Source organism: Pipistrellus hanaki (assembly GCF_964339955.1).
Source record: "Pipistrellus hanaki genome assembly, chromosome: 1".
Lineage (NCBI taxonomy): Eukaryota > Metazoa > Chordata > Mammalia > Chiroptera > Vespertilionidae > Pipistrellus > Pipistrellus hanaki.
The window spans coordinates 159039143-159064694 of NC_140503.1; the positions used below are offsets into that span (position 1 = coordinate 159039143).

Below are 25552 nucleotides of genomic sequence, written 5' to 3' on the forward strand. Positions count from 1 at the left end.
CACACACAGGGTGAACAAAGGCCTTAAATTCTCCTCGGCTTACTACTGCACTCAACAGAGGGGTCAGCATAGGGGGCAGAACCCACCTCCCAGCACCTGGATGATACAGATTATGCTTTTATTTCTTCAAGAGGACATGTACATCTCCTTCATCCCCTCAAGTTCAGTGCCTATAGCATCTATGTCTAACAGGCAAAACGATGATGACATCTAAAATACCTCAGTTTCAGAAGCACATTCCTGCTCCTGTTGTCTCTTTCCTATGGGGAAAGGGACTCATATGCAGCCTTATGTGTAAATGCCTGGAGTAGTGTCTGGTACTTAGTCAGAGCTAAATTATGCATTGTTTTTGTTAGTATTTTTATATTATTATTTATAATACAGAAACTGTACATCATAGTGTTTAAGAGCCCAGATTTGGGAGTCAGACTGCCTGGGTTCAAGTTCTAAGTCTACTCTTTACCAGCTGAGACTTTGGATAAGTCTCTTAACCTCTTCAGTTTCTTCAGCTATGAAATGAGAAAACTAGAACATATTTCACTGGACAATAATAAGAATTAATTAGAAGAGTTTCTGACTTATATAAACCTCATTTGTTATGTTATGTGGCTTGATACTATTCAGTTCAATGAATCCTCCCATCCCATGATATATGTATATATATATAAAAACTGGCAAAGGAACCACCCTCTCTTTCTGTGCTGCATTTATAAGGACTCAACTTAAACCCTCCTAAAAATAAGGAATTTTGAGTTGAAGAGACCTCAATGTACTTCGTTTCCAAATTACTAGAAATATTGATTGTGGAAGAAAGTTCCTCTTTTATCTGGTGCTTAGCCATAGATTATTAGCTTAAAAAGGTTAAGATATACAGACATTCAAATGATCTGATAGATCCTTCCATTCTTACTCCTATTCTCACTTCTATAATCTAAATTTCAATGAGGGTATTTTTCATCATGAGATACTGTAAATTTTTAATACATGCACTATAATGGACATACAGAAATAGGCCCTATTAAATGAAAATATCCTACTGAACAATTATTCTAGATCTCATTTAAAAACTAACAATAAGTAGGTCTAAAATGAAACTGAGGTAATAAAAATAACTTCTTTTGTGGTTTTTCTATTAGATATTACAGTAGCTAATGTCTCCATTTATTCATATACTCGGGGGGAGTAGGGGTTCCTCAGCCTAGCCTGCACCTACTCACTGTCTGGGAGCCCTAGGGGAATGTCCAACTGATGGTTCAGGCCCTCTTCCCGGGCCTAAGCCAGCAGTCAGACATCCTTAATGCTGCTTTGGAGGCAGGAGTTGCTCCCACCACTGCTGCAGCGCTTACCAGCCATGAGCCTGGTTCTACTTGAGCAGTGCTCCCCCTATGAGAGCTTACTGACCACCAGGGGGGCAGCTCCTGCATTGAGCATTTGTCCCCTGGTGATCAGTGAATGTCATAGCGACCAGTTGTTCCACCATCAGGCTGAAATTGGCTCTCCAGCATCCCCTGAGGAGTCCCAGATTGTGAGAGGGTGCAGGCCAGGCCAAGGGACCCCACCAGTGCACGGTCAGGGTGGGAAGTTTAGTTGGGTAGGGAGGTTGGCTAGCTGGAGAGGGACTGCAGGAGGGCTCCAGGGCATGTCCTACCTGTCTTTCTCAGTCCTGTTTGACAGGATCCCAGCAGCAAGCTAACCTACAACTTGGAGCATCTGCCCTCTGGTGGTCAGTGCACATCATAGCAACTGGTTGACTGGTCAACTGTCTGCCCCCAGTGGTCCATGCATGTCACAGTGAGTGGTTGAGTGGCCTTAGTATATCATTAGCATATTATGCTTTGATTGGTTGATTGAATGGCCGACCGGATTACTGGACACTTAGCATATTAGATTTTCATTATATGAGATTTTGTTTTTGGGGGGCCTCATTTATTCTAAAGTTTTATCTTTCCATTAGTCTTCATGTAATATAGGATCTACAACCACAACTTATGGCTGAATTAAAATCTTAGGGAAGCACAAAGACTATGGAATAAAAAGACAAATAAAAGAAGCAAGAGTTCACATGTTTTTCATCATTTAGAAAGCAATGCTATAAACTCAAATGCCTTTTCCCCAATACTGGGGTTTCTTTTTCCTCTATGGATCTCATTTCAGGATTAAGTTGTATGACTCAGCAGCTAGGTCAACTCAAATTGTAGGCCAGATTGGCAGAAGAGAAGTAACCTAAACAAAGTAAGTGTAGGAAAAGGAACGTGAGCTCTCTCTGCATATAATGATCTTCTGAGTTCACTTCCAAGGAATAATTGACAGTAATGGAGATGAATGATAATTGAACCTGAACTCCTAAAACTATCCCCAGAGATCAATATTCTCTTTATAAGTAACAGTGCCATAGCTGTGTTGTTACAATGGCCCATATTTATTACATGCACATATTAATGAGATTAATGGGCCTAACTCTCATAAACACTGTGCTTTTTTTGTACTTTACATTTGAGGATAGACGTTTTATTCTATGAGCTACAACAACACTTCTCAAAGTTCAGTGTAAAAACAGAGCACTTTGAGATATAGGTAAAGATGCAAATTCAGCAAGTCTAGAATGAGGTTTGAGATTTTGCATTCCTCATTCCTAACCAGCACAGAGGTGACATTGATGTTGCTGGCCCATTGACCCCATTTTGAATAGCATGGAGATAATAAAGAAGCCAGTCTTATACTCTGAATTTTCCTAGGTTCTCTCCTCATTGTCACCGTTCTTGAACCAAGGTTATGGGTTGAATTATGTCTCCACCAATATATATTTAAAAGCCCTAACCCTAAGACTTTAATTTGGAAATAGGGAGAGTCTACAGAGATAAATTAAAATGGTAAGTTCTAATCTAAGTACTGGTATCCTTATAAATTCTGTTGTTCTTATAAAAGGGGGAAAATTGAGACACTTATACACAGAAAGAAGATGGTGCAAAAGACATGGGGAGAAGACAGCTATCTACAAGCCTAAGGCTACTGGAAACTGAGAGAGGCCTGGAACAGATCCTTTCCCAGCACCTTCCCTGTTGACTTGCTAGCACCTTATCTTTAGACTTCTGGTCTCTAGAGCTGAAATGGAATTAAGCAGCAGAACATTTCTGTTGTTTCAGCCACCCAGTTTGTGGAACTCTAATATGTCAGCCTTGTGAAAAGTGGTGTAGCTACTGTATTAATAAATTCCCTATGACACCTCTCCTTCCTTCTCTCTGATACACAGGGAGCATTTCAGTGCATCCCAAAATTTAGGACCATGTGAGGAATGTGAGGCCAACATCCCACACACAGATAAGGTGACACAGAGGGGTAAATCATGTTTTTCAGGGTTGCCTAAGATGAAAGCCTGGGTTGGTCCTATAGATGTTGATCACTAAACAAGTTAAGTGTTCTGTTCTTGGTGTCTATTGTTAATGTCCCTTAGAAGTCAAGAAAGTTGACTCCGAATAATCTCAAGGGATATATCTTGACATTTTTGTGAATCTCTAAATTCTAAAATCCTTCTATAGAATATAATTTTTTTTTCCGGGAAAAAAAGGAAGGCTAAAAACTTGGGGTGGCCCCTTAATAATTTTGAAAATACAGGCCTGTAGTAAGTTATAAAGGCATTGAAACAATTTCACAAATCACTGTGTTGTTGCTGCTGTTGTTTCACCACACATTTGGTGGATTTACTTTGACAGAGATGACCAATACTGCCAAGTTTGCATTCCATGATTTATTCAACACTGTGATTGTGAATTCCCATTGAATTTACCTCTGCTCATCCTTTGTGCATCATTAGCTGCCGTACTGACTGCTTTTCTTTTCAGAGGCATTTTTCTATAAAATCCTTCACATTATGAGAGTTATTAAGCTTGCAATGAACATAAGCATTAAAAAAACAACTTACACTGATTTATATGTGAGGGTGTAGGCAAGAATGAAATAAGCTAAACTCACTCACTAGTATCCCTATAAATCATCCTCACACCAAACATGATCCAAACACATTCCTTAGTAAAAGGACAAATTAGTTACAAGGTATTATAGACCTTTGTTCCACTTTAGAAGAGTAGAAAGTCATGCTTACAAGTTCCATGAAAGTCAAGTTCTTGATTGTTAGTTCTTGATTGTGACCCCTAGCCATTAGATTTCTTTTGAATATAGTTCATCTTATTTTTTATACTCTCCATGGCTTCCAACTGGGGGGTGGTTCCACTCTCTGGAGAGGTGTTTGAAAAAGTGTAGGAATGATAGGAGTGTTTGAGTTTCCACAATAAATGGAGGGAGTTATTGGTACTTAATGATAGGAAACTAAATAAAGCAAAGCAAGAGATAATAAATGTTTGCCCCTCACCAAATGCCAAAGGCCCTCATCCCATTAGGACATTATTTATTTATTTATTTATTTATTTATTTATTTATTTATTTAAAGATTGATGTTCTTTCCAGTTTAAGTTCTGAGTTCACCTTTTAACTTCTACCAGAAACAATGCTGACTTGATACAGTTCTATCTCTCAGAGTTGATAGGTTTGTCATTTCTTTCTGTGTCCAAAGAATACTGGTTCTCACTCTATCCACTCAATGGACTGAGCTAAAGAACATACCGTATTGCCCTAGCTAGTTTGGCTCAGTGGATAGAGCATCGGCCTGTGGACTAAACGGGTCCAAGGTTCGATTCTTGTCAAGGGCACGCACTGGGGTTGTGGGTTCCATTCCCAGTGTAGGGCACACAGGAGGCAGCCATTCAATAACTTTCTCTCATCATTGATGTATCTATCTCTATACATACTATATAATCAAAATATCTGTTCTTCTTGGTTAATTGTCTTGTTTTTGTCTTTTGTTTTCTGTTTTGACTATAACAGATAAATCTGACCAACACAGTACACCTCAGTTAGAACATCTTAGCGGTATTTTTAAGTATTTTTATATACCCTTCCAGTTCCCTCCATCATTACTGTTATTATTTAATTTTTTCCTTTATCCATTCATTCTTCGAGCATAATTAAGCACCTACTATGAGTAAGATATTATGTTAGGCCCCGTGGAGGGAAGTTATATACAGTGATAATCAGATCTTCCTTCTGTGACAGTCAGATTTACTCTGTTTTATCTCTTATTATTTTTCCTTGTTTTGTCTGATAATTTTTCCCAACTTTATCCTTTTGCCTGATGTAGAAAAAAAACTCATGCACTCATCCACAAAATCATGGCAATCCCATTTGCTAAAATAGCTCTATTCACAATCTATACTGATTAGCTTATATAGGTAAGCCTATATACATATCTTATCATTTTTCACCCCCAAATGTGTGATTTATGATACTATTATTGATATAAAAACTCTGGCTTAAAAAGTTAAATAACTTCCATAGCCAAACAACTTGTTTGTGGATTTAAAAAACTTGTTAGGCTGGCCCTAGTGCCTGTATCCTTAATGAATATAAAATAGACCTGATAATTAAAATCACCTTCCTGTGATTGCCAGTGAACTTTAAATGCCCTACTTTCCCATTTCAGCATAGACACATTTGGCATGCATTCTCAGCACCCTGACCAAATTCATCACGACTGTTTTAGAAACGGGTTATACCTTCCAAGTTTCTACTAAAAACAAACCAAAAAAAAAAAAAAAAGCTTAAAAACTTTTCTGGATTTCTTAGCTAATACAAATCCACAAAGCAGAAGTTCCAAATATAACTGCGTAGTCCTCTGTGATTTTTCAATGCCTGCAGGCTTTGAAGTGCTGTGGACTCGCCTTAATCTGTTGCTAGGAACATTGCACATCGCTCCAAACAACCTGCCAGTCTGAGAATCCTAGCGTGAGTGACATAAGTGCTTCTTTTATTCGGGTCAAAGGACAGTGTGAGGCGGTATGAGAGGTCATGGGAGGGGAGGCATTCCAGGATAAAGAATTTAACTAGCGGAATAGGAAGTGAAAAAGAAGAGAGAATCCACAGGCCCTAAAGAAAAAGCTTTCTAGCTGAATCCCTTCCGTTCCCCACCACCTACACACCCCTCGAGAGCTTTTGGAATCGGTCCAATCTCCTCTGATAACGCTTCAGAAGGGCCAGCGCACAGCTGACAGTGTCTCGGCCCCTTGTCTCACCGACGCAAATCACAGACCAGACCCTGCAGATGCCAGAGAGGGATGCCACTCTGAGGCCTCAGTCACGTGTCAGACTCAGGAATCTGGGGGCATAAGAGCGAGAAATCAATCCATAATTTTCCCCTTCACACTAGTCTGGCCGCAGAATAAAAACGAAGCATTGGCTTTACATTAAAAAAAAGAAATTAGGGGTGGACGTTCATACCTTCTTTGCTTGCCTTTATCTCAGGAGCTTAGGCGCCTGGAACATAGATGACGATGGGGCTGATGGAACAGAGAAAGAACCACTGCTTTGTTGTAGTTTATTTTTAATTTTTGTTTCTCAATTATGGTTTACTGTCAGTGTTATTTTGTATGTGTTTCAGGTGGACTGCACAGGAGTTAGGCAATCATATACTTTATAAAGTTCTCTGCCTGATGTTTCCAGCACCCACTTGGCAACCACATATATTACACTGTCATTGACTATTCCCTATCCTGTACTTTATATCTCGGTGACTACCAATTGGTACCTCTCAAACCCTTAACCTCAGGAAAGGACCAGTTTGGACACCTCCCTTCTCCTATGCTCACTGCCATGCCTGCCACCAGCCCATGCCCCTCTCAGTCAGGGGATGCCATTTTCATACCTGCTCCTGCTGCCTTGTGACACGGTGAGGACAGACAGCATCAACTCCGTGCGAGTTAGCACGCCAAAACCCTCTTCCAGCACACATGCAATTTCATGTTTTACATCTAAATCCCCGTTCAACTCATTTACAATTTGATCCAGTGTAAGGGATCAGCTTTTCCTCCCCCAAATGGACATCTCGTTGTATCAATGCTGACTGTCTGCTCAAGCATCCTCACGTCGTTGTTTTAAAGCTCCATGCCTATCACACACTGAATTCCTGTGGCAAACTTGAATAACTGAAGTGAAGAGACTAAAGAGGGAGAGTTAAAGAGTCCATGCCCTTTGAAACACCATATGCTTTCTTCTTTCCTAAATGTTTAAAAGTGAAAAGGAGAAAGGTGAAAACGCCATATTTCTGAGGCTTCTTCTGCCTTGAATAAGGGGCTATTCTCAACACATGCTCATATATTCTAATTTTATAAATCAATTATTCTATTTGGCTATAAAGGTTTTTTGACCCCTCTGTACATTGCTACTGACTCCAGGAATAGGGACATTATGAATGGCAGTTTTGCCAGTTAGGCTGAAACTGAACTGCTACCTAATTGGTGAATGTTCCTTGCCACATTTTATGTTTGCTTGTAAGGGCATGGTTGCTTATGGCTGTTTTTAAATAATAGATCAGCTTTTGTTTAAGCAAAATAACCAATGTATTTTACTCTTCTGAACTTCTTTAATAGGAACATCAGACTGGAAACAGGACAAAAAACTCTTAAGGGATGTGAAGAAAATTCTGCCAATGAGTACGGTTGATCTCATAATTTATTTGTTCATTTAACAATTATTTATTAACTAATGCCTGATGATTAAAACCAAAGGTGAACAGTGAATGCCCAAAGAAAAAATTACTTTAATGATTCTAGTCCAATGAGGGTTTTACATGAGCACAAATGTGCAAGCATTCATTGCCAGTGTCTCAATCAAATGGCACACAGGTGTGTGGGACAAGTAACATGTACCTTGTTATTCAGCAGAGGATTTATTTGATGATGGTCAACCCTGTTGTTGTTAAAGTACTGAATTTAAAAACCGGAAACAAAGGGAACAAAACCCTTCCTGTAGTTTAGTAGGAGGGGTACCTGGATCACTGGGAGCCTTTGGTGACCAGAGACTGTGGCCCATAGTGGACTAACCAAGTGAACACCACACTTGACAAGATGATGCTAAGTAGTCTGTTCCTGTTTGGGTGTGTTCATTTATGTTACTCAGGCCTTTTTATTTTCCGCATTTATGATGCTTTGACATCTCCAGTCTTGCTGACCCTGGCAACGCTGGCCATCCCAGGGCTAGCCAATTCCTAAAGATAGCAAAGACTCACCTAGGAGCATGCCTTTTATGTACAAATAAACAGATAGCCTCATACCCTAACTATTCTTCATCTGACTCTCACACACTGGGTCACTTGCCATCTGCTATACACACCTAGAGGTCAGGTATCCAGAAAACAAGAGAAGGCCCATAATGTCCTAGAGCCTGCTCAAACTGGCCACTCATAAACCTGCCCACCCTTCCCTGCCTGTCCCTTCTTGAGGGAACTACAATAAAAGCTCTGACCTACATTTGCCCCTTCCCTCTGACCAAACATGGTACTCCCCACGTGATCCCTTTATGGCAGGACATGCCCCTCCTCCTGGGAACAGTGGGTAACAACCTTTTTCATTGGGAATCATCTCTTGATCTGTTGGTCTCATGCTTCCTGAAGAATAATAAAACCTACCATTTAAAAACATAGTTCTTCCATAAGCATAAAGAAAAGGAGACACTGCCAAAGGTGCAAAATAACTTCTATTAACATGTCAATGTGCTTTTATAAGAGTCCTTAGTCAAGTGAAACTCATTCTATAAAATAATAGATGTTAGAGAAGGGACAGCCTCCAGTTAGTTTTATAATTTATTAACAAAATAGTCAAAGCACGCTGATCGTTAAAATATTCCATCAGAAGAGAACATATAAAAGTCTCTTTTTAAGGATTTTGATAAGTTGGAGTAGAATTCTTAAATATTCCATAAAATCTAGTATGCTATAGAAAACTTCAAAATAATTTCCTGCTGATAGTTTCTTAGCCATTAAAAATATTTGGAAATTGCAATGAGATTGTCTTAAAGTGACTATTTGAATTGCATACTTATGAGAACCATTTGGCCATTAAAATGTAAAGAATTTAATTCAATATTAGTATTTTTAAAAATTATTTGCTGTGTGTGATAGGAGATAGCTATTAGAGGAAGCCTGGGTAGACAATGGAATCAAATTTGAAGTCTACCCAATATACAATAAATGATTTAAAGTTTAAAAAAAAATAGGAATTATATTGGTTGTAAAAATAGGTGAGATAAATTACTTTGGTTAGCACTTCCTGTCATGGCCTAAGGCAACAGATGGTCATGATCTGGTTCCATCTTGCAACACTATTCCATTTTCTTAGAAGACACACTGGATTCTGGGCAAATGAGGCAGACTGCTTGAGTAGCCTTACAGAAATGCCTTTTAGTCTCTGTCTCCAATGGAAAATCACCTGCTGCCTTCGGCTCCCACTCCCGCTGCCAAGGTCTTACAGCCCATTGGTCCATTAAATAACCCAATGACTGGCCTCAGAGGGATATCCTACAGAGGAACAGTCATATCACACAGCTTGTCTTTCATGTTCCCTGCCCCAAATAACTCAGGCCTGCTTTAAGGAATCTGGAATCCGGAAGTAATAGTAAAACTGTGTGAGTGCCCATTACTTCATCACTACTTTCGGAGGAGTTAGTAGGAAAAAACACATACACATAAAACAATAACAACAACAAAAATACAACCTTATTAATCTTATTGCTAAGGTAAAGAAACAGAAAAACTGCTTTAAGCCAATCCCACATACTATAAGCATATTTAACCTCAATTTATCAAATGTCTTTGTGAAAGTGTAACTATGTCAGCATATGTAAACAATTGTTGATAATGATTTCCAAGCCTAGTTAGAAACTAGATAGTAAGAAGCATTAAATGCTAGGTGAAATAGACAAGACCATCCCCTGCCTGGGAGCCATCTACCCAATTTTTTCCCACTAACAAACCCACTTATCTGCTCACAGAAGGGGCAGTGATCTCTTGATTTCAAGGGATGTGGGTCTTTTCCCAGTCCCAAGTGACAAATCACAATTGCTTTCTTGCCCAGGCTGAAGAGATTGAGTGTAGGTCTAAAGAAAGCAGGTTCAGTAAATTAGGGATTTAGTAAATTGAAATTCTAGAATAAGAAGGAAGAAAGGGAGAGAGAACACATTGTGTGAAGAAGTTTACACTTTATAAAAAAAAAAAAGAGATACTTATCAACTACATAAATAAAAGCTAATCTTTTCCTTTAACTAGGAAGTTTAATTGCATAGAAGTAAATGTGTTTGAACAGACTGGCATGTGCTTCGAGGTCAGTACCTATAATCTTTAAACCTTTTTAAACCTCTTTGCATGTCGCAGTAAGCTAGTTATCTAAAGAATAAACACAGACACCGTTCAAGGCTTTTCTTGGCTGTTTTCATGGACATGGTTCATCAAACAGATGGTTAAGTTTCTAGTCTTTCTACACAGAAGGTAATAATGGGTGCAGAGGGACACCACCTTGGACCACAATCATCATTGAGAGGTGGATATTCTTGTGTTTATAAAACAGGGCTCAGAGGCCCTCCATTACGTCATTCCAGTCATGGTGACCAAGTCATGTCACACCCTCAGAAAGACATGGCCAATGTTAGGTCATGGCAGCAGCAAACCAAGGCAGTACAGGTTCCAATAGAAACAGGCCAACCATCCATCCTTTGTACGCCTCTCAAGTTACACATCTTTTCCAAAAACTATTACTGTTCTTAACTTGCAAAGAAAGTGTGACAGGGTTGGAGGTGGGTATTTCCTGCTCACCATTCCCCAGTGTTCTAACAGAGTCCGAAAACAAGGAACCATGAGGAGGGTATCCAAGGAATTAGCAGTCTGAGGATATGTAGCAAAGGGTGACATTCTAGTTTCGAACATTAGACTCCTCTTTCTAAACTGACATCATTCCAAAGCATGACGAACGACTTAGACATTGTATGTTAGTTGGTAAATGTTTTGAACAATTTCAATGTTCACTGCATTTGAATATAACTTATTTTACCTGACTAGTTTTCAAAAGCTGCCCAAACGAAGACCAACTTTAAAATGGGCATTTAAAAAAAAATTCTAACTTCATCAATCTTGGAAACAACTCAACTTAATTGAGGCAGATAAGTACTTTCTGCAGGTTGACAATGTGTTTTATTAAGAATTTTTGCTCTTGGCTTCATTTCTGCTGACTCTGAATTTTCTTAAATATGCTATTGTTCTTTCCTTAGTTCTAAAAATTTGAACAGCTGAAGGACTGTTCGGTATTCCGTCATAATTATTCCTCACATTAGCATATTATATTTTCCCTCCATCTAAAATTTGATAGCTTTTTGAACTTTTTTTCTGACCCATTTATACCAAATACATTTCTCTTTTCTAGGCATGTGTTTCATGAATACAAATCTCCTATATATTTACTTAGACACAACAATACAATGTATTGCTTATATTTTGTGCAGGTTCAGTTCAGTAGGTAATATACAAAACTGTGGCAGGAGGAAGGCCCGCCTAGTTACCCTGGGCACATTCTGGAATCTGCTGTGCTGATCATGAGTACACACCTATGTTCCCACATACCTGGTGCACGCTGCAGCTGTACTGTCCTTGTGCACACAACATGTGGTGTTCCAAATTCAAATATACTAATAATAGAGTAATTATAAGTACATCAAAAGATAGCAAAATATTATTTTGGTTTTTTTTTTGGTTTCAAAAAGTTGTGTGTTTTCTTTTTAAACATTCACACACCACACACACACACACACACACACACACACACACATACACAACAATGGCCTAACAGAAGTTTCTGTTTTGATAAGCAAAAACACAGAACCTAAGGCATTCCACTCTCTCCAAAGTTTCAAACACTAATATGTGGGTGAACAAACAACATACCCCAGCAAATACTCCAAAAATCTAGCAATTCAGATTTACATCTAAAGCAGTTGCCATATGCTTTCAAGTCAGCACTAGGATCCTGCATATGAACAGCTACATCATTTGGCAGCAGCAATTAATGAAAGAATCCAAGAAAACGGCACCAAACTGATCACATTTCAGCGTAAGAGGAGCAGATGTCCAATCCACTGCCACGATTTGACACAATGGAAAGCGGAATAGATCATGTCAGAAAACAAGGGCATAAATAACAGCACACACAGTCTGGGACCTGAATTTGTGGTGATAAACATATCCCCAAACCATCAAACACAATCAACAGCAATACCTGGCAGATTGTCTCCAAATTAACGAGAAAGCACCCAGCTCTCACCTTGCACAAACACACACTCCAGTGGTCAGTGACAAATGCAGGCTGCACTTGCAGGCTGGGAGACAGAGCAGCTGCTCTGTCCTGAGCTGCTTAAAGCACATTTGAGCCCAGCAGGCTCGGGTCCTACCCTCTGTTGGTTCGCTGCAGTTTCTCCCATGACTCCATCACCCAGGAATGGAAACCATGGCCCTCTCCCCAGCTACTGAGCTCAGGTAAAAATGCTGAGCCCTGCAAGGTCACCACAAGGTGAACACAGGCAAAAAGGGTGTACGAGGAAGAGGAAGAGGAGGGATCAGCAAGGGAAGATCCTAAACTCCAGACACCGTGCCTTTCAAGACATTCCAAACTCCATAGATCACAGCTGTGACAATTATCGGAGAAGCAGTAAATTTGATGGCACTGAGCCAATCTCTTTCTCCCCGCCCCCCCTTCCCCCCTCCCCACACACACTTCTACAAGCCATTCTAATTGCACAGACATCCTTCTTAAGCTAAAACATTTGCAAGCCCTTTCCAGGAAACAAAGCATAAAGAAAGGTCTTAGAAAATTGAGTATTTGCCAAAATCGAAATAAAATAATTCTTTTAAGAGCAAAATCGTTTCTGCTCTATAAACTAATTCATATTATTGAAGTCTTCCTTTTTGTGTACATACTAGAATTATGCAAACACCACCCCCATATTAAAAAGATAGCATTTATTGTATTTATTTCATAGATGACTGTCAGAATCAATTACAATTTCTCATAAAAATTCCTCACAGTTTTTCAAGATCAGTCTTGACTTCTACACATTTAATTTGGAGAGGTTTCAAGAAGGCATTTCTTGTCTAAAATATAATCATTCATCATGAACATGTTATAGACAGATACAAACATGTGTATAAATGTTTCCCTGTAGAGTCTCTCTAGAGTCTTACTTTTCATATTTTGGTTTTCCTATCAAAAGCAGGGAAGTAACAATTTTTAAGCTCACAAGTATATTGCAAAACATTATTTCTGTTAGCTGTATATGTTTTTTTCTTATAGGTATTTAATTATCTACCTATATTTAGATTCACAGCTTTAACAGGAAATTATTCTAACTTTCAGTCCCTTTCCTCTCTCTTCCTCCTACCACCACTATTCACTAGACCTGTGATTTGAGCAATTAATCTACTTCGTTGTGTATTAATTTTATAATCTACAAAATGGGGATTCATTACTAGTGTCTGCTCTGTCTACATCGTGGGTTGGTGTGAGGGTGAATAGAACAATGTATAGGAGATAGTACTTCGAAAATTGGAGTGCCAGGGAAAAAAAGGACTTACTATACTTTCCTGCCTTCCATTGTCCTAGTTAGTACTGGGACTACTGAGTTATTTTCTGTGTTTTCAAGAGGACTCGGCTTCACAACAGTGTTTGCTTCAAGTGGGCTATAAATAAGAGTGCGAGATTTTACTGCACTGCTGTCCTCCTTGTGGCAGATCTGGATGGCAGCAAGCACATGGCCAGTCAGTCAGTGAGCAATGTGCGTTCCACCTGCTCTCTGAGGCAGAGCCAGTCCAGCTGAAACTCTGGTAGAAACAGCACAGGGGTCTGGCTGTTTCACAGTTCGGCCGGTGTCCCCAGCACTCCTGGGTTCGAGGAACTTCCCCACAGGGATTAACGAAGGGGAAAGCTTGAGGATGAAATGCCAAATTCACTGCTAAATTAATTCAGTAACAAATGCTTCTGGGCATGCAGGCTAATGTTCCTGCAATTATGGATGCATTATTCAGACATTAGGTTGTTTCTGGTGGGGGTGGGAGCAGAAAAGAGAAGGGAGACCAGTGGGGAACAGGAAAGAAACTTACAATGTGAGAACCTGTCTCCTAAATCAGACAGGACTGGAGCGTCCTGAATGTTACCTCAGCTAATCCTCACGGTAACCACACCAGGTCGCTGAAATTATTGCCATTTCATAGTGAGAAAAATCAGCTTGCACACTGTTACCACAAAAACGGTAGAGCTCGAATTACAATCAAGTTCAGTATGGCCTAGAGTCCTATATTCAGAGCAAATGTGTTAAAGTATAACTTTCTCAGACAGAAAATGAGTAAGGTTTGATTTTTAACTAGTTAGGGGAAGGAAAGGCAAGAATGCAAGTAGCAAGAAATCCTTTGAGATTATTTACTGCATGTTAACCTTTATAGAATGCAGAAATTTTTAGGAAAAAAAAAAGACATACTTTGTTCTTTCAAAAAACAATAACGTTGTTTTAAGATACAACAAACACACACAAAAAAAATCCACACCAATTTTGTTAATATGTGCCAATAGTTCTTTAACATCAAATAGAAGTGAATTCAGAGGTCTTTCTCTATGGCAGAATACCTGTTTTCCAACATACACTCAACACATTATTTTATTTCAATCTGTTCAAATGGCCAGATGCTGAGGAATGTCCATAGGAAGCGAGGCAATCTCCTACCCTTAAATGTAGCAGAGAAGGCATTTTTTTTTTTTTTTTTTTATAAAACCGTATTTGGAGTACAGTAGAGGAGTCATAATTTTCAGACCTCTGGGTCTGAGGATGTCAATAAGATGCCAGGTTCTTTCTTTCTTTTTATTATTATTTTTTTTATTTTATTGAGTTTTTACAGAGAGGAAGAGAGAGAGATAGAGAGTTAGAAACATCGATGAGAGAGAATCATCGACCAGCTGCCTCTTGCACAACCCCTACTGGGGATGTGCCCGTAACCAAGGTACATGCCCTTGACTGGAATCGAACCCGGGACCTTTCAGTCCTCAGGCCGACACTCTATCCACTGAGCCAAACCGGTTTTGGCCTGGTGTTTTCTTTGTGAGAATACAGGCAGTCTTCAGGCCAGGTTTTTTCTTGCAACGTTATTGGAAAGCTGGAGGCAGAGTCTGACTGCTCCCTACATGGTACACGTGTCTGCTCTCCCCTTTCCCGGCGGCATTCCCAGTTATAAGAGTAACCATGGAATGGTATCTGCAAGCCAGCAGTCTGATTCATAGCCAATTCTCCATTTCTGCATTCATTCTCCTTTTTCCATAGTTTGGCAATCTTTTCAGAGAATACCATTCTTTGATCATAACTTGCTTCTGCTTTTAACATTCCCACCTGCAAAGTGCACCATCCAAAATTCCTTCATGAGATCTGCCTCCTTATCCTCCCCAAACCTAGCCTTAGAAAGAAATTCACAAATTTGGAACTCTTGCAGAGAAAAATGGTTTGTTTCAGAAATGTTTATTAAAAAAGAGGTTTGTACTGGTATTTGGACCATTGACTAAGTTAGAGATACATCAAAATATATAGTGGATAAAAAAAATAAATATGCATACTTTAATCTCAGGTTTCCATGTCAAATTGTGAATGAAAAAACCCCCAAACACTAGCAGTATAATCAATAACCAGTCAACCCTCATAAAAGGAGGTGAAGGGCCTTCAGCTATTTGGTGTTCAATTCATTGCTCCTTTGGCTTAGAATATGTATTTTGACCCTCACTACAACCCACTTGTTCTAGTGGAATCACATTTAACAATAACAAGTAAAATAAAAAAGAGTCCATTTGCAATGACATACATAACATACAGCGAAGTGGAAAAGCTGCTTCTCTCATTCCCAAATCCATGTTATTCCTGAATGCAGAAAGGATGGAAAAAACAACCATAGTTTTTGTTTTTGTTTGTTTGTTTATTTGATTGGTGTGTGTGTGTGTGTGTGTGTGTGTGTGTGTGTTTATTTTTATTAGACATTATTGCACTATGCTTTCAATTATCTCTCAAGTCAGAAATGATAAAAATTAAAGTATAGTTTGGGGCACTTTCTTCAAATTATTATTCTGGCCCATTAAGGTGTTGTGTTTTTCAAACATGGCAGCTAGTGTCTCCTGAGTACAATTTCACCACAGAAAACAAGAGCACAGGCCTCCTCCCTTTCTTTGTCTCGGGCTCTTCAATTCTTCTGAAGGATTTTAAGAGCCTCATTTCAGGAACATGTATTAAAACAACAACAACAACACACCAAAAACACTTGCATTGAAGTTTAAACGGAGTAAGAAGAAAGCATGTGAAAGCAGGGGTTACCATTAGTGATCCGGTGGAGATCAATGTCTTGATTTCCTATTTGGTTCTTGCTATCTTGTCCACTGATAATATCTTCTAGATTGTCTAGTGACCGTGTTTACCACAGATATTCAAGGCACTCCTGCCTGAAATCCTTTGAATCTTTCCACTTAGGGTGGAACTGGGTTCCCGGATGAGTAGGACAGAACTGTTTCTGGTTTGTAATCTCAGAAAAGGTGTTTTTTTTAACACATTTTTCCTTGCCTCTCCCTTCAGTTTGATTCCTTTTCTTAGGCTTTAGAAACAACTCCCATGATAATATCTATAAGCCATGGAAAGCAAATACTGTTCAAACATTGAAGGTCTTTAGGGAAAAATTTAGAGTAATCTGAAATGTGCAAGCTTTTAGCATTCTAGCCACGTTGTATGGATGCTTAAAGATATGTGACTTCTAATCTTTATATAGTTAAGATCATGGAACTGAACATTTCCTGTGCAGTCATAATTTACTGTATCTTAAAAGATAACTTTGCTTTTTACTGGATGGTCATTATATTTTTTGTTTGCAAGAAGATCCATTAATGCCTTTCTTACTCTAAGATGTGAAGAACCACTCTCCTGGTTTCCCTGAAAGTTTTCCTAAATACCTCTGAGTGGTTTAGAAAAAGAAATACTTGGGAGTATAAATAAGGTGGAGAGGGAAAGCTGAAGATTATCCCTTCTGAATGCAGAGAAAGGGATTTCTGGCCATTTAAAGTGATATAAAAATGTACAGTCAGGCCCCCATTGGTTTTGCTCAGGGGATAGATCATTGATCTGTGGACCAAAAGGTCCTGGGTTTGATTCCAGTCAAGGGCGTGTACCTCTGTTTAGGCTCCTTCCCAGCCCTTTCCCTGGTCAGAACTATTGCAGGAGGCAAACAACGGATGTTTTTCTCTCACTTTCTCTCTGGTTTTCCCTCTCTCTTCCACTGTTTCTAAAACCCAATGGAAAAATATCATCAAGTGAGATTTAAAAACAAAAACATGTACAGTCAGGATCACTGGAGATCTTTTAAAGTTTTGTAAAAATATAACCTTACAGTGTAATTGCCACCCTTTCACAGCACCACAGAACATCATGAGCAGGTAGTCTGCACAAAGGGCTATCAGCCACCTGGCCCCTGAGACTGGTGATCACAGCCTCACTGCGTTCACCCAGAGTCCTTCAGTAAGAGCTCCTTTGGTAAGCTGGGAACACATAGCAACAAGGGTGCTCCTCTTTTCCATCAAGTGAATCCTGATCACTCTCTAACCACTCCCCTGCCAGCCTGATGGATACCTAACTGCTCTCCTGCTGGCCTGATTGCCCCTAACTGCCCTTCCCTGCAAGCCTTGTCATTCCCAACTGCACTAACTGCCCTTACCTACAGGCCTGATCATCTCCAACTGCCCTCCCCTGCTGGCCTGATCACCCACAACTGCCCTCCCCTGTTGGCCATCTTGTGTCCACATGAGGGTGGCCATCTTTGACCACATGGGGGTGGTCATATTGTGTGTTGGAGTGATGGTCAATTTGCATATTACTTATTTATTATATAGGATAGATATGTATTCCAAGACTTATCCATGTGTAGAGTTTTATGATTGTAGTCATAGTTCCTACACATATATATTTATGATATCATTTGATTAGTTTATAAGCATTTGCCTTGTATTATTAAAATAAGATTTTGTAGAAAAAAACTTTGTAAACTGAAAGATATATAAATAAAATCATTACTATATTTGTTATTTGTAAATGCCTGCATAATAATTTTGAATTATATGATATAGGTTATTTATTCATTTTTCTATAATTGGGCTCAAATTTTGTTACCAGTTTTTCTAGTAAAATGACACTATTATATTCAAAATATGTTTTTCTGTAGGTTTCTTTTTTCGAAGTCTTAGAATAAATTTCTAGAAAAAGAATCACTAGGTCAAAAAGTATATTCTAATTAAGAGCTTTGTTTTTTAGGTGCCAAAAATTTTGCATACATTAGTTTTACAACATCTCTTTATGGGATGGAGGATGGGTGAGTAAGTACATTTATAATTATTTGTTATAGATTGTGTTGGATATTTTAATCCACATACCAATTTTCTGTGTTCTGTTGGTCTAAGTTGTTTGTACAAATTTTATAACCATGTTTCTCCTTATCCCTAGAACAAGGACAAACAACAAATATTTTATCTCAATAACATACTAAATATAGATGATGCTGATCTTATATTTCATTTATATATGATACGTTCTGATAAGTTCTAAATAACTACTGATAATTTCTAAATAACTACTTATACAGTTTGTTTACCAAAACATATATTTTACTCAAAGAACCCAATGTAATTTTTACTTGATAAATTACATGTGTGGATTCTCTGAAGCTTGCTTTAAGCTTGCTTTCCTAAACTGAACTTAGTTCTACTATTTCAACAAACAACTTTTAAGGAATTAAATTCAAAGACAAAGTGGTATTTCCATTCAATAAGTCTACAACAAAATAGGTCACAGGGGCATTAAATCTGCATATGCACAGGAACTTCCTTAACACTGGAATCATATTGCACTAATATATTTTTATTTACTTTGCTTTTCTCTACCATTGCCAATTTGCAAGGGGAATTAGAGAAATAAGGAGAATTTAAAGTACCTCCAAGGATCAGCAGCAAATGAAGAGATAACCTTTTTTTGGTGGAAAGAGACCTGGCATGGGGTCAGGTGGACTCTACCACTTAACAACTGAGCAACCCTTGGCAAATCACTTCTCCCTCTTTCTCATTTTCCCTACCCATCAAATAATTCTTAAATCAGATTGGATGTTGAAATGCCATATAAACTGAGAATCTAATGAGTTGTTATTTTTATGATAATCTACACTAAATTTTATGAATTTGGTATTACATTCATTTGGAAATGAACTCCATGATTTTTGTGGCTAGTCAAGTATAAATAATAACACAATATAAATATATTAGAGTCCCAGTGCACATTTGTGCACTGGTGGGGGGTGGTGTCCCTCAGCCTAGCCTGTGCCCTTTCACAGTCTGGAAACTCTCAGGGGATGTTCAAATGATGGCGGAGTGGGAACGGGCCTAAGTCGCAGTTGGACATCCTTAGCACTAACTGCAGAGGTGGGTCACTGTGCTTGCCAGCAGTCAGCCCAGATTGTGGCAGAGAAGCGCTCCTCCTGCTTGAGCATACTGACCACCAGGGGGAAGCTCCTACATTGAGCGTCTGCCCCCTAGTGGTCAGTACACATCTTAGTGACCAGTTGTTCAGATGTTCGATCAATTTGCATATTACCCTTTTATTATATAGGATTACTATCATGTCAAACCAACATTTTATTCATAAAGCAAAAAATAAAGGAATGATGCATAAAAAACTGAATTTATAAGCATTTCCATGCAGCTTTGAGTTGCACAACTTTCAAACTGGTTAAATAGTGGTTTTCAAAATATTTCTTCTGGTGACTACTTTCCTCCTCAGGCCCCATGACATTTCCCATTAAAACAACAACAAAAAAGAAACTATATAATGGCAGACAATATCTTGTGAAGAAGGCTACTGTGACAACTTGAGAGAGGGGAAGGCTAGGAATGAACAAGTGAGCACAGGCTCTACTGGAGGCAATAAACATCTCTACCCACCACAGGGGATCAATAAATGTTGTTAACTGGCTGCAGAGAAGAAAACAAACAGAAGAAAGATTTCACTGAGGTGGAAAAGGGCCTGCTGTTCTTGAGCCCTATTTCTCTCTAATGAAAAGATATATTACCTAAAACTAGTTTTCACTTTCTCACCAAAGTTCGAAATGTTATGGTCAGCAATATTAGAAACAGAAGGATGCGTTTCAAGGGATCTGCTGGCACCCAACTGAGGTCATTTTCATGATAAAACCAATCATTCCGTGCTACCTAAATGTCTTCCTTTCTGATTTACATGGTCCCAAATTAGGCTAAAATGGACAAGAGAATGAAAAAAACCCATGTGACATCAGAAGTTTCTTCCTGACCTTTCTGGGGAAAAACAAAAAACAAAAAACAAAACACAAATTATGGAGAGGTGACTTACTGAGTATAGTTATTTTAATTTTACAGATAAGAAAAATGAAGGTTAGGAAATTCAGTATCCCTCTATCAATACATTAATATCATTCAGTAAGTGTTCAATAAAGCAACATTTTCTTAGATCTAGTCCTAAGAGAGTTAGGGACTTGGATTTAAAATATCGAACATTATGGTAATAGCTTATCAGATCATGCTAAATAAGAATTTTATCAAAACAAAGCAGTTAGTCAACTGGGACAGATTTTAAGCGATCTGGGGGTACAGAACTATGATTTTGTATTACATATCTCATTAAAAGTCTTTACGTTGAAAGGATAATCTCCACTTGGGTTTATACTTGGGTTTAACAATATGATCAGATGTAAAACTCTTAATTCTAATAAAATAAATTATGTGGGAAAATTTCCACTTTTATCAATTCAGTAAGTTTCCCACAACTACATTTAATGAGTTCTCTCCTAATTTCAATTCAGCATTTACTCCCCATTTAAGACATAATGAATATCCGTCAAGTAAGACTTGTTTAACTGTTTAGGAAATTTTCACTTTAAAGAAATAGACTTTAACTCATAGATATGAAAAAGACTTCGGGGATTTGAGGACATTAACACCATTAAATAAGTAAATATATACATATATATATATATATATATATATATATATATATATATATAGATAGATAGATAAGAAAAATGAAGGTTAGGAAATATATCACACAATATTTTGCATTTAGTTGTTATTTCTACTTTACTACAAAGTTCTGTCTCATGATTTCTACTCATAGTTAGGTTGTTTTTTCACATTGTTATAGATCAGTTGCTCCAGTCAGTCAAAGCAAGGCAGTTTACTGGTATAGATGAATAAAAAACACATGACTCCTATTGCTCCTATTTTACCTCCTATGTGAACTTTGACCCACTGAGATGAACTGAGGTGGTTACTATTCTGTCCTGGTCTTTGGTCTTGGTCTTTCCAATGAAGAGCTTTACTATTTTTTTTATTTTTATCATCCTGGAATGAGGTAGTTAGTCCTCTTTCTTTATTTAAAATGTTTTTATTTATTTCAGAGAGAGGAAGGGAGAGGGATAGAAAGATAGAAACTTCAATGATGAGAATCATTGATCGGCTGCCTCCTGCATGCCCCCTATTGGAGACTGAGCCTGCAACCTGGGCATGCCCTGACGTGGAATGGAGCCACGATCTCAAGGTTCATCGGCTGATGCTCAACCACTGTGCCACACCAGCCGGGCTGAGGAAGTTTTTTCAAAATTAAATAAAATAAAGCCAGAGAGAGGCTCTCAGAGTAGAGGAAGAAATTATTTTCTTGTTATCGGGCTTAGTTAGGCTGAGGAGCATGAATGTCTAGAAAGTCGCCTAAGTGATAGGCTCCAAGATGGTACCAGCTACATCAAAACAGAAGAGAGGCCATGGTGCAATCAGGGCGGGTCACCCTGGAGAGCAGGTGTTATTTCATGGCCTATTGTTTTCCTTTGTTCCCATGAGTCCTTTGTAAGAACCCAGTCTTATATGACACGTTCCATTGGTTATAATAGGGAAGGCTGTATTGAAAACTATGAAAGCACGAGGTCTGAAGTAGTCCTCATGGGATGACTGCAAAGAACTAATGCAAAACACATCTCCTGAAGGGAAGGAAACACTCAAAGCTCTAAGGAAATAGAGCTGAAGCTGCGTGGCCCCATGTGAGATAGTCTTTTTATTGACAATGTGAAGAATCTGGTTTTATTGTGAAGATTGGGAGTAGTTTCCATAGGCAAGGGAAGTATTTTTTGTTGTTGTTTGGGGAAAAATTCAGTATATATATATATATATATATATATATATATATATATATATATATTTATTCCTATTATGTGTTAGATTTAGCTAGATTTTGAAGGAAGCCTGAATTACTTTTTCTGAAACCTAGTTGATGTTATAACAATAATCCTAACTTTAAGATATTTATTTCATAGTTATTAATGCCCTCACCATAAACCTATATTTGTCAGAAACAAACAGCCAGGTTTATTTTAATTAGCTATTATTATTCAATAATCATGGCATAGAAATATATAAAAATTATTTTTTGGAAATGCTCACTTACTTGGAGCTCTGATTCATTTTGTTGAAAAAAAAACAAAACACAACACATTTATTATAAAGGAAAATACTAATTATGTCACCAGCTTTTATTTCTCTCTCTTGCACTAAAAAGTGATATAAGCATAATTTAAAAAGATGCTAAAATTAATTTTTCATATAATACATGTATTATCTTTTCTCTAGATGCTCCTGATAATTTGATACTGATTTACATGATAATAACACATGTGAAGATCTTCTCCAGTCTGTAAATACCAGTAGCTACTCTTAATTGGGGCTGCATCTTCACTATTAATTTTTAATTTTACTTTTTACCACACTGTAAGTGGAATAAAATGATAAACGTTTAAGAGATGGCAAAAGGAAAACAAAATTTCATAGTAGAACCAGCCTAGAAATTTTGTCATAAAGATCAAGTAGCATGAATATAAGAGGCAATAGATTTGGCTGATAATAGGGTGACTTCCTTGCATACTAAGTCTCTTTGGGCTGAGCATTTCATTGCCCTGACCTAGGATTCTGTTTCTATCCATGTATGCCAGCTGCTAGATCTCAAGTTCCAGAGTGAACTCACCTCTAGGAAGAGGAATAATGAAGAAATGTCCACTAAAATGTACATAACTTTAAAATTACTAAAAATATTTTATAGCATTTACAATTTAGCAACTTGAGACATTATTTTTGACCTGTTTACTAGCTATATCACTAGAGGTCATTTCAAATGCTGACATTTTTAATAGCCAATAAAATTCTCAAGGAACACATAAATATCTTAGGTTATCAGCATTAGAAAAGATGTCAGTGGCCATGTAATTTAAATTCCTATCTCATTATTAAGTTAAGAACATGATTGAACAATATGTTTCCTGTTCACTATAGTAGACCCTGAATATTGGGAGAGAGAATTGTTCCCACCAAACCTTTGATGAATACAAAATGTTCAAACAGGTATTATATGTCATGAACCTTCAGGGTCACTTATAAAAAGTAAACCCACCAAGTAAACTTTGAGAATGTGTTGATTAACGGATGTGTTATCTTCATTGCTCTTCTCTGTATTAACAATTTTAATAACATTTAATTTTTGTGAGAATAACTCAAATTTCTCATGAACATTTGTTATAATCATTTTATTGGTCTCTAACTTAAAGGGAAATGGCACATTATAAATGTTTTTGTTTGATTGGGATGAGAGAATGATATGTTGGTAGTTAGCCAGCTTGTGTTAAAACTTTAATATCTTTATGAAAACTATTTATTACATTTGCTAAGTATAGCAACACCAGAATAGATGATGGAGTATACATTTAAAGATTTTCTCAATAAATCATTAGAAAATTACACTGTGCTAAGAAAGTCCAGAAAACAAAGAAACCGAGGCACAAAAGAGCTCAGTGAGTTGGCCAGGATCACTCAGCCATGTGATGTAGAGGAATCCATGAGTAGTAACAGTTCACCTGGCCCTGAAATCCACACTGCTGCTGTGCTTTGCTACTTTAGGAAACACTGATGCATATGCTTGTACTTGGCTATAATTATGATCAAGAGCAAAATGGATAGCATGCTATTAGCACCATGTCCTTCAGAGCTTTGGCATTACTCAAGATATTATCTCTGTTATTTCACATGGGAAGAAATTGAATCATATAAAAGGTTAAGGGCATTTTTCAAAGTCACAGCTATTTTGTGCTGAATATTAAAGATCAAGAAGATATTGTTTAACAAAGTTGGTAATTCACTTATATCAAAGGCAAGGCTAAAAGTTTAATAAAGGAAATTTCAGTAGTCATGTCCATCACTTATGGGGCGATAGTTAGGTGCCAAGGACTTCACATACATTCTTATTATCCTCTCATCAGCCCTGAAAGGTAGATTCTCATTTTCTCTCATATTATAATCATGTTACGAATGAGAAAAATCGAGTCCCAAAATTTTAAGTGGCTTTCCCAAAATTATGTATGTAGCAGGTATCAATCAGAATTTAACTCCAAAGACCATGTACTTTCAGATGTACTTTTGGGGGACCCCAAATGATATTCTAATGCAGGAATTGAATAAAGGTAAAGATTAATAGCTTACTAGGGACACCTGTTTGTTGCAATCTCATTTTGCCATCAATCCTCCCCCACCCACTACTCCATGCTACTGATTCCTTTCTACCACTTATCTCTCTCTCTCTGGTCTGTAAAACTCTATCCTTGTCATTACATTAAAACCTTCCTTGACCTTTTAAGGTTGCCTCATCAGAGTGTTCCATGAGCCAGAAACTTTATACAACAATAAAGAATGTTAGAACTAAGCACTGGAGGGACCTAAAGTAGATTCAATCCCTGAAAAAAAAGAGAGGGGGCGGGTGCTAAAGAATGCTAAATAAACTTTTAAATGTATGACTGCATTCAGTTATATGGTAACATTTTGTAAGTGACTAAGCCTTGAGTGGGATAAGGTAATTCTATCTTACCTGGAATACTTGTTTAATGAATTGCGTGAATAATTCATTTACAGGCTCTGTCACTGACACCTTGACGTATCAGTCTCTATAGAACTAGCTAGATATTATTGTCTCCTTTATGAATTTTATATAACAATATCTTTATTCTCAACCAATTAAAATAGAAGGGCTAACTTATTTTTGAATTTTAATTTCTTTCATTACCTAATACAGAACCCCACAAAACATTGATCTTGTTGATAATGGTGGCTACATACATGTCAATAAATGCTTATAGTGTTGACTAAAGATCTGTATTTAACCCTGTTTGAAACTATATAAGTAGAAGGTCCTTCTGTCCTAAGCCAGCTACCTTTGGGGCTATCATCTCCCTTTGTTTACACCAAACTGTAATAGGGTGTCATTATGATTTTCTGCCCAAGGCTTATGACAGTAGCTCACCTTAAGTCTGATGAAATGTGGGAGAGGTTGTATAAAGGATTCTTTAATGATCCTTCCTATGACCTCCAGGAAGGTGAAGTTTCCAGTTCATATGGAAGAGAGTTTGTTTTCTGTCTACAGATTCATTTTTCAAATCACTACCTTCTTTCTTTCATCAAAGAAAGCCATTTTTTTTTTTGCATTACTTAATTGCTATTCCTTTGGGGTCCTTTTCTTTCATAAT

General features: G+C 37.8%; 1 protein-coding gene and 1 long non-coding RNA gene across 5 annotated transcripts in view; one reads left to right on the forward strand and one right to left on the reverse strand.

Moving 5' to 3' along the window:
- The window catches only part of ARHGAP24 (Rho GTPase activating protein 24), a 430260-nt gene that overhangs the window by 116628 nt on the left and 288080 nt on the right, over positions 1 to 25552 (reverse strand). The window contains exon 1 of one of the 4 annotated variants that reach the window (XM_084881953.1): positions 12189 to 12264. The exons of the other annotated variants lie outside the window; for them this stretch is intronic. The gene's annotated coding sequence lies outside the window, so the exon portion shown is untranslated. Of the gene's footprint in view, positions 1 to 12188; positions 12265 to 25552 lie in introns of those variants that run through there. 4 annotated transcript variants of the gene reach the window in all.
- LOC311621911 lies at positions 14680 to 18940 on the forward strand. Its single transcript, XR_014794890.1, has 3 exons — positions 14680 to 14757; positions 15038 to 17013; positions 17736 to 18940. It is a non-coding gene; the product is annotated as an uncharacterized lncRNA (long non-coding RNA).